The 8,417-nt window shown below is 48.5% G+C and overlaps 1 protein-coding gene across 1 annotated transcript in view; it reads right to left on the bottom strand.

Annotated features, from left to right (window-relative positions):
- The window catches only part of HIVEP3 (human immunodeficiency virus type I enhancer binding protein 3), a 223,320-nt gene extending 217,354 nt beyond the window's left edge, over positions 1-5,966 (bottom strand). The window contains exons 1-2 of the mRNA XM_017830515.1: positions 5,914-5,966; positions 4,176-4,261 (exon numbers count right to left, since the gene is read on the bottom strand). The gene's annotated coding sequence lies outside the window, so the exon portion shown is untranslated. The remainder of the gene's footprint in view (positions 1-4,175; positions 4,262-5,913) is intronic.
- Positions 5,967-8,417: the final 2,451 nt, after the last annotated feature.

Below are 8,417 nucleotides of genomic sequence, written 5' to 3'. Positions count from 1 at the left end.
GAGTGTGACCCTTTTTATAATGAGGGTGGGGAGGCCCTGGCCCAGGTTGCCCAGAGAAGCTGTGGCTGCCCCTGGATCCCTGGAAGTGTCCAAGGCCAGGTTGGACAGGGCTTGGAGCAACCTGGGCTGGTGGAAGGTGTCCCTGCCCATGGCAGGGGGTGGTACGAGATGAGCTTTAAGGTCCCTTCCAACCCAAACCACTCGATGCTTCTGTGATACTTTGATAACCCATTAACTGTTTAACCTGCACATTTTCAGGGGGAAGTCCTTTCCCAAAATGGGAAGGAAGGAATTCATGGTACATGTTCAAGGAAAATGGCTCTCAGGATTCCTCTGTCCTGTGACCACTCCATCAAAAATGCCACGAGTAACCCCAAATTCTGCTGCCCGTGTCTTTGCAGGAGCACTGGATGACCTGACAGCTAAAACTCACCTCAAAACAGCCAAAGCTCCAGTCAGTGACCTCACACACTTAAAACTTTTCAAGTTTTAAGCACTTGAAAACCTGATTTATTGAATAAAGCAGCTGCAATTCCTCTAAGGAATTTACAGTGGAGAGTTCATTTTACCTTGGTACAACTGGATTATTTGCTGTTCTCTTTTACCCACTTTTTGTGATGAAAATAAATACCCCTATAAGACAATTTTCCCCCAGGTTGCAGAGGGTAGAGATACAGCAGGAGGACAAAACAAAACAGTGGGGATACATGGAAAATAAACTCAAAGCTGGAGGTGAAGAAGGACCAAGGATCACAGGCCAGTGACAGAAATGCCAGGGAAGATTTTAGACTGAATCCCACCAAAAATGTGGATACAAAGCACGAGGGCAGGACAAACACTGCTCAGAGGGGGGAGTTCAGCAGAGCTGCTCCACCCTGTGCAAGGGTTTCCTTGCACACACTTGCAGTGGGACCCAACCCCATAATCCCAGGATTTGATGTTATTTCTGGGATTTAACACCCTCCCATTCCCTGTTTGTAGTGTTGGACTGCAGCAGGTTTGTTCTCTTTACCCTGACACAAGTTACTTTTTTATACCTGTGGCTCATCCCCTTCCCAAATTCCCCCTGTTTTAATGAGGAATTCCCCACAGGAGGAAAACCAGCCCCAGCCCTGCTTTTCCCTGCACATCCATCACCCCTGGAACAGACCAAGAGGGACCTTTGCTTCTGCCTTCAGGGCATTAAACATCCCTGCAGATGCTGCTGCTGCTGGCAGAGCCCTTCTGGGAAAACTGGGATAATTCCTTTATCTGCTGAGTAATTCCAGGGCTGCAGAACTCAGGTACCAACTCAGGGGACAGGCTTAAAGTGGGAGATTGCCTTTAAAATTCAGATTGATAAGGAGCCTATCTTTACATCCTTTCTGTTTCCTGATTTGCTTGTTCATTTATTAACAGTCCACCCCACTTTATGGAGAGCTGGGAGAGCTGAGAATCCAACTTGAAGCCAATCCACATTTCCACTGCTCTGTAAATAAATTTTTAAGGTGCTGAAGAAACACTTGTAAATCTCCTGCTCTCACCAAACAGCCCATTTTCCACAGGGCCCCCCGTGATTTGTTTAATAACTTTGTTCCCAGAAGCCCAGTCCTAAAAAACCCAGCAAAACACCCCAAATCTTTGCTAAACCACAGCACTGAGAGAGCCTGAAACAAGGCAGCAAAAGCACAGGAACACTGAACTTCAGAACTGAGGCATCCAACTCCTTTTGCAGGACATGGTTCGTGTCAATTGTGTCATAAAAGAAAATCACATTGTGATACAGAATGAGATTAAGTCAAATAAATAAATAAATAAATAAATAAATAAATAAATAAATAAATAAATAAATAAATAAATAAATAAAACTGTTTAACAGCAGCTCAGCATCTTCAGAACATCCCAGGGCTTGAAAGCCATTTTTGCTCAACCCTGGCCAGCCCAGTGGCAAAGGGGTGATGCTGGGAGGGAGAAATAAATTCATATCTGAAGAGGAAGGGCCTTACTATGAAAGCTGACAGTTCTAAGGTGTTGGAGAGTAAAAACCACTGTAATTAGGGAGCAGTGAGGGGGAGCAGGGAGAGTTCCCACCCTGGGATTATTAGAGAGCAAAACAGGACCTCTTGGGGGTTGTTAAAGAGGATGTGCATGGACATTTCTATTTATGCACAGAAAGGTGGGATATTCCTCATCCCAAAAGATGATAATCATGACGTTTATCACACTAAAATCCCTAATTCCAGGCAGCAACTTCCCCACAGGCCATTGGCAGGAGGGCAAAATCACAGGTGACGTTCTGCCAGTGCCAGGGTTAACTCTGGTCACACCAAGGAGACTTCACCCATTTAGTGAGCACCAGGGCAGGATGGACAGAAAGGAGGGAAAATCCCCCCACGTCCCTGGGGGAATTCCCAGGGATGAAGGGGGAAGGGCAGGATGGTGCCAACCACGTGAATCCATCCTCTGGCACAACAGCAGCCGAGGAACTCCCCAGCTCCCAGAAAGATGAAGCGTTAAAAAGCCACCACTGGGCAAATAAAACTCCAAAGAAAGTTCTCCCCGACTCACAGCAGAGGCAGCTGCACCTCCAAATTTTAACAGGCAGGAAGAAATCTTGGAGATGTTCCAGCTGCCCCAAACCCCAAGCCCAGGGCACTCCAGGGGAGTGGTGGAGGAGGAGCAGCACTCACAGAGGAAGATGTGACACACAAATGACATCAGACTTTGCACCTCCAGTGGATGAGACTCCACCTTGCCCAGTTAGCAGTGACAAAGAAGAATCTTGCAGAGAAAGTTAAGAAATTTAGGGCCCCATTTAAACCAGGCCAATCAATTATTCTATGAGTCTATGAATCTGTGATTATATGAGTCCATAATTCCATGATTCTATGAGTCCACAATTCCATGACTCTATGAGTCCATAATTCCATGATTCTATGAGTCCATAATTCTATGATTCTGTCTCCATCATTCCATGATTCCATGACTCTATGAGTCCATGATTCCATGATTCTATGAGTCCATAATTCTATGATTCCATGATTCTGTGAGTCTCTGATTCTATTAAATACTTGCCACAAGACCTGCCCCAAAAAGTTTTATTACATGGCCAAGAATCCAAAGACCTTCATCTTCAGAGTATCATTTACTTGAAAGCATCTTTTTGCCCTAAACACTCCGTCATTTTTCCCAGCCCTCTCCAAGGTGCAAGGTGGGCCTCCTAGAGGGGGTGAGGAGAGGAAGAACCTGGTGTGAGGTTTGCTGGCAGCTGGAGTGTCACGTTTATCAGCCAGCAGGAACCAGGCACTCACTGCTCACACTGGGGCCCCGAAGCCAAGGAGCAGCAGTGGCATCACATTCCACTGGGGAACAGCACAGAAGGTGCAGCCCCCGGGCAGACACGAGCCATGAGCTGTGCCAGGGCTGGAGAACCCTGGGGAGAGGCCAAATCTGTGTTTCTGTCCCTCAGGGCTGCAGGAGGGGGCAGAGGAGGGACCAGGCTCTGCTGGGGGGGCCCAGCAATGGCACAGCAGGAACGGGCAGGAACTGATGCCCAGGAAGCTCCACCTGGGCAGGAGGAAGAACTTCTTTGCTGTGACTGGAACAGAGACCAGAGAGGGGGTGGACTGTCCCTCCTGGGGGATATTCCAGACCCCTCTGGACACAACCCTGTGCCAGGTGCTCTGGGCTGGCCCTGCTGGAGCAGGAGGTGGGACCAGATGGGACACTGTGGTCCCTCACAACCCAATCCCCCTGTCTGGGATTCTGGGATTCTCCCACCCTCTTCCCACACTCCACTCCCTCTCAAACAGGCTCCAAAGGGAAAGGTTCCATCCCTTCCCTCAGCAGCACCTGCTCCCAGCACTTTCTACTGCTCAGGGTGTTTCTAAAGAACAAAGATTCCTCTTCAATTTCTGACCAGAATTTCACCAGAGCATTAAAAAGATCAATTTAATTGTTGAGATGGCACCCAAATCCTCACAACTTACTCCCATTCACCAGGATCACCTGTCAGATCATGACCATGAAGGTCACAGCTACTCAGGGCACCTTCTGGCACGGGGCACAATTGACTTTACTCCCTTCCCTCACTCACTGACACCTCAGTTTACACTTCATATCTACTTCTTTTCCCTTTTAAAATATATTTTATACTGGGAGTCTTTTGTTTGGAAGTAGAAGAAGCAAAGGCTTACTTCATCCTCTGCCCCCCGTGCTCTGGCCTTGGGGCTGGGGGGTCTCCAGGGCAGAGACTGGAAAACATCCAGGAGGTGTTTGAGGTCTGAAAAAAAATAATAAATCAAAATCAGTGTCCTCACTGCCACCCTGGGCTCTCCCTGTGACTCCCCAGGCAGGTGTGTTGTTCAGCTGACAGATGGCCTGTTCAGAAAGCATTTGAAGATCTTTGCTGGACTTTAATAAAGATATTTCCAGCATTAGAATTAAGATTTTGGGTTCTTTCCACCTGCCTCCGTGATACCACGATACCCCTCTGGTCCACACACAGCAAACAGGCCTGACAATAACTTAATTACACTTGGAAAACAATCCTCACAAACCCAGAGGAATCAGAAAAGAGAAAGGGAAAATCTCCTAAACCTGGTTTATTCCTTAACACAGCTGAAATTCTGAGGAGGACTCAAAACAACACCCCCCTGCCCATCCTTCCTGGCATGTTTTGGGGGTGAGAAAGGGGAGGAGCAGCAGGAAAAACTGGTGGCATCAGTGCTCAGGTGACCCAGCTGGGTCAGAGCAGGTTTGCACCACATTTTCTGGGGGCTACACCAAGTGCTCCCCTGGGGAAGGACACCCAACATGCCCCTGGAACACCCAACAGCTGCTCAGCTCGTGGGGTATCCAGGTGAGGCAAAGACAGGAAACTTCCCTCGGAGACTTCCTCATCCAGGAGAAGCTGCTCCAGGTGTCCCAGCCTGGCCCTGAGCTCCTCTGTCCCCCTGAGCTCCCCTGTCCCCCTGAGCCCCTCTGTCCAAACCTCCCCACCCCAGCTCCCCCCACTCCTCCATCTGCCACTTCACCCAGTGCCAGGGATTTTCACAGCTCAGAAGTGCTGCTGAAACACAGAAAGCAGGAAAAGGGCATCCAGAACAACCTTAAATTTCCTTTTCTTCCTAACACAGACACAGTAACTCCATTTTTTTTTGGCACTTCTCTGAGCTGGGAAGCTCAGGACGGCTTTGTGGGAGAAGTGTATTTAACAACCCTCCTTCTTTGGGATGGCAACAAACATTTGATCCAACTTACAGTCAAATCACAGAGTCATTAAGGTTGGGAAAGACCTCCCACATCATCAAGTCCCCCCTGTGCCCGATGCCCACCCTGTCCCCCAGCCCAGAGCACTGAGTGCCATGGCCAGGCCTTCCTTGGGCACCTCCAGGGCTGGGGACTCCAAACCTTCCTGCTCCATAATCTCTTGCCTGTGCTCAGGCAGGGGAGTGTCCAGATCCCAGAGCTTCACTCTGACAGTGATTCTGCAGGAGAAAATTCACCCCATCTTCTCTCCAGCCAGGGATGAGCACTTTGCTCAGAGCAGTGCAAGGAAGACTTCACAGAATCCCAGAATATGCTGAGCTGGAAGGGACCCCCAAGGACCATCCAGTCCAACCCTCAGCCCTGCACAGACCCAGCCCCAAGAGTCCCCCCCTGTGCCCCAGAGGATCAGCCAAACCCTCCTGCAGCTCTGGCAGCCTTGGGGCTGTGCCCACTGCCCTGGGGAGCCTGGGCAGTGCCCAACCAGCCTCTGGGGGAAGAACCTTTCCCTGAGATCCAACCTGAGCCTGCCCTGACACAGCTCCAGCCGTTCCCTGGGTGCTGTCCCTGGTCCCCCAGAGCAGAGCTCAGTCCCTGCCCCTCCTCTGCCCCTGCCCAGGAATTGGAACTGCACTGAGGTCTCCCCTCAGTCTCCTCTGAACACACCAAGACTTGCCCATAGACCTGTGAGATGATCAGAGGGTGTCATGGAATCAGAGAATCAGCTGGGTTGGAAGGGACCTCTGACATCATCGAGTCCAACCATCAAGTCCACTGAGGCCACATCCAGTCTCACCTTAAACACCTCCGGGGATGGAGAATCCACCCCCTCCCTGGGCAGCCCATTCCAATGGCTGATCACCCTCTCTGGAAAGAATTTCTTCCCAATATCCAACCTAAACCTCCCCTGGCACAGCTGAAGACCCAGCCCTCTTGTCTTGCTGATAATTGCTTGGGAGCAGAGCCCGACCCCCCCCAGCTCCCCCCTCCTGTCAGGGAGTTGCAGAGTCAGGAGGTCTCCCCTGAGCCTCCTCCTCTCCAGGCTGAGCCCCCCCAGCTCCCTCAGCCTCTCCTCACAGCACTTGTGCTCCAGTCCCTTCCCCAGCCTCGTTGCCCTTCCCTGGACCTGCTCCAGCCCCTCCATGTCCTTCCTGACCTGCCCAGCCTTTGCTGTGATTCTTGCAGACAATTCCAAAGCTCTCTGGTCGTTCCTTTGGTGGAGCTTTGTGGCTGCTCACGTTTAGCAGGAGCGGCTGCACAACACCCTAATTGTGCAGATCTGCCTGGAAACCCAACCATCCCCATTCCTGGTGGCTCCAAGGTGACTCTGATCCCTCCCTGACCCCCTCAGGAGACCCTCTGCCCGCTGGGACAGCAGGCCCAGCCCGGAGCAGCCCCAGGGATGCCACTGCCAGCATCCCTTGGGTCACGTTGGAGAGAATTTAGATTAATCCAAGATCAAAAGCTGAAATTATTCTTCAAGTTGCCTCTCTGAATCCACCCAGCAAGTGGGAACCAGCAAGTCAGAGTTTCTCCAGACTCACAGGAGCAACTGCCATTACACATTTTTAAATGCCTTAATATAGAAATGGGGGGGGGAACATAACAATTGTTAGATAAAGCATTTTAATAGTCTTATTCCCTTTTTCTTCAGCTGTGAGTGTTATAGAAAAACCCCCAATACTCTTCCAGTGTTACAATTAGTAGTAATCTTATTTTGGGGAGGAAATGGAAGCTGGCAGGGGCTGGAGCTGATTTTGCAATGACAGCTGCTGAAATCCCTTTTTTTCCCCCCCCAGCTCAAAAATGGAGAAGGAGAAAGGAGGAGTGAGACAGAAAGTGCAACTTCTGCTTCTGTCACCAACAAGGGCTCAATGAACCAGCTCAGCACAGCTCAGGAGCTCAGCTGGGCACTGGACACGGGAGGAAAATCCACTGTGTTGTGGCTCCAAGGAAGATCAAAAGCAAGGGCTGGAAAAGGCAGGAGAAAAATAAGAATATAAGAAGTTGATCTGCATAAATAGAGATTGAAAATGGCAAAATACTGACTTAGCAAGGGGAAAAAAAATCCCAAATCCTTTAATATCTCCAGAGCCAGCAAGGCCAGGAGTGTTTTGCTGTAAAGCCCAGGGCACTGAGACAGGGGGGGTGGGACAGCACAGGGGGGGATAACACACTGAGCTGGAATTTTGGGGGCAGAACAGACGGGTTTGGGGGTGTAAGTGGCACATGCAAACCCCATTTTAGTGCAGCTACACTGATTGGCTTTTATTTCCTTTTAAATAGGCATGTCCAAGTTGTGTCTAGAATTTTATTTATTTACTCATTTATTAAAAAAAAAAAAAGATCTGTTATCCCAAGTGAGACCAACTCTTAAATTAAACCTTAAATTAGAAAGAAGAGATTTATATACATTTATATATATATATATATAACTGTAAGCACACATATGCTCACATACTGAAATAAATATATATATGTATATAAAAACATAAACACAAGGAACCAAGGAGTGACCATCCCCTTCTTCCTGGGGAAATGTTTCCTCTTTTCCCCCAGCTGAGGACAGAAGGACACTTTACCTTCCTCTCCTCCTTCCCTCTTCCAGCAGCCTGGATAACACACTTTCCCCCTCCATCCAGCTGCTTTAAACAGCTGGAGACAACAAGAAACCTCCCCAGACATTTTCGGGAGCTGACAACGTTTTATTGCTTCACTTTTCCTGGGTTTGCTCATTTTAACTGTTTTACCCTCAGCTGAGCTCTGATTCAATGCCTGCTGCAGCTCAGTTTGTGCTTCTTTCCTTTGCAATGAGTATGTTTGGATTATTTTACTTTCCAGTTATATTATCTTAAATTTTTCCACTTTGCTGTTTCTTACCCTTATTGCTCAGTTCCTATGTGTCATTATATTATTTTTCTGCCTTTATTTTCATTTGTAACACTTCCAAACATTGTCTCACTTGAACTTAAACTAATGTCCCGTTTATCCTTTCTTTCCCACTATTAATTCTTCTTCTAAACACTTTACTAATTAAACTCCTGAGCATTAAATTTGAATACTAAGTGCAATATGAAGTTCCTTCTGTGACTAAACTCCAACACACATCAGTGTTTTGAACTAAATATTTAACATTTCTTCTCCTTCCTGCACATAAATTTTGGAACACA

The sequence above is a fragment of the Lepidothrix coronata genome, unplaced genomic scaffold (genome assembly GCF_001604755.1).
Source record: "Lepidothrix coronata isolate B3197 unplaced genomic scaffold, Lepidothrix_coronata-1.0 Scaffold180, whole genome shotgun sequence".
Taxonomy (NCBI): domain Eukaryota; kingdom Metazoa; phylum Chordata; class Aves; order Passeriformes; family Pipridae; genus Lepidothrix; species Lepidothrix coronata.
Note: the sequence above shows the minus strand (reverse complement) of the source record. Positions and strands in the feature narration are given on the sequence as shown.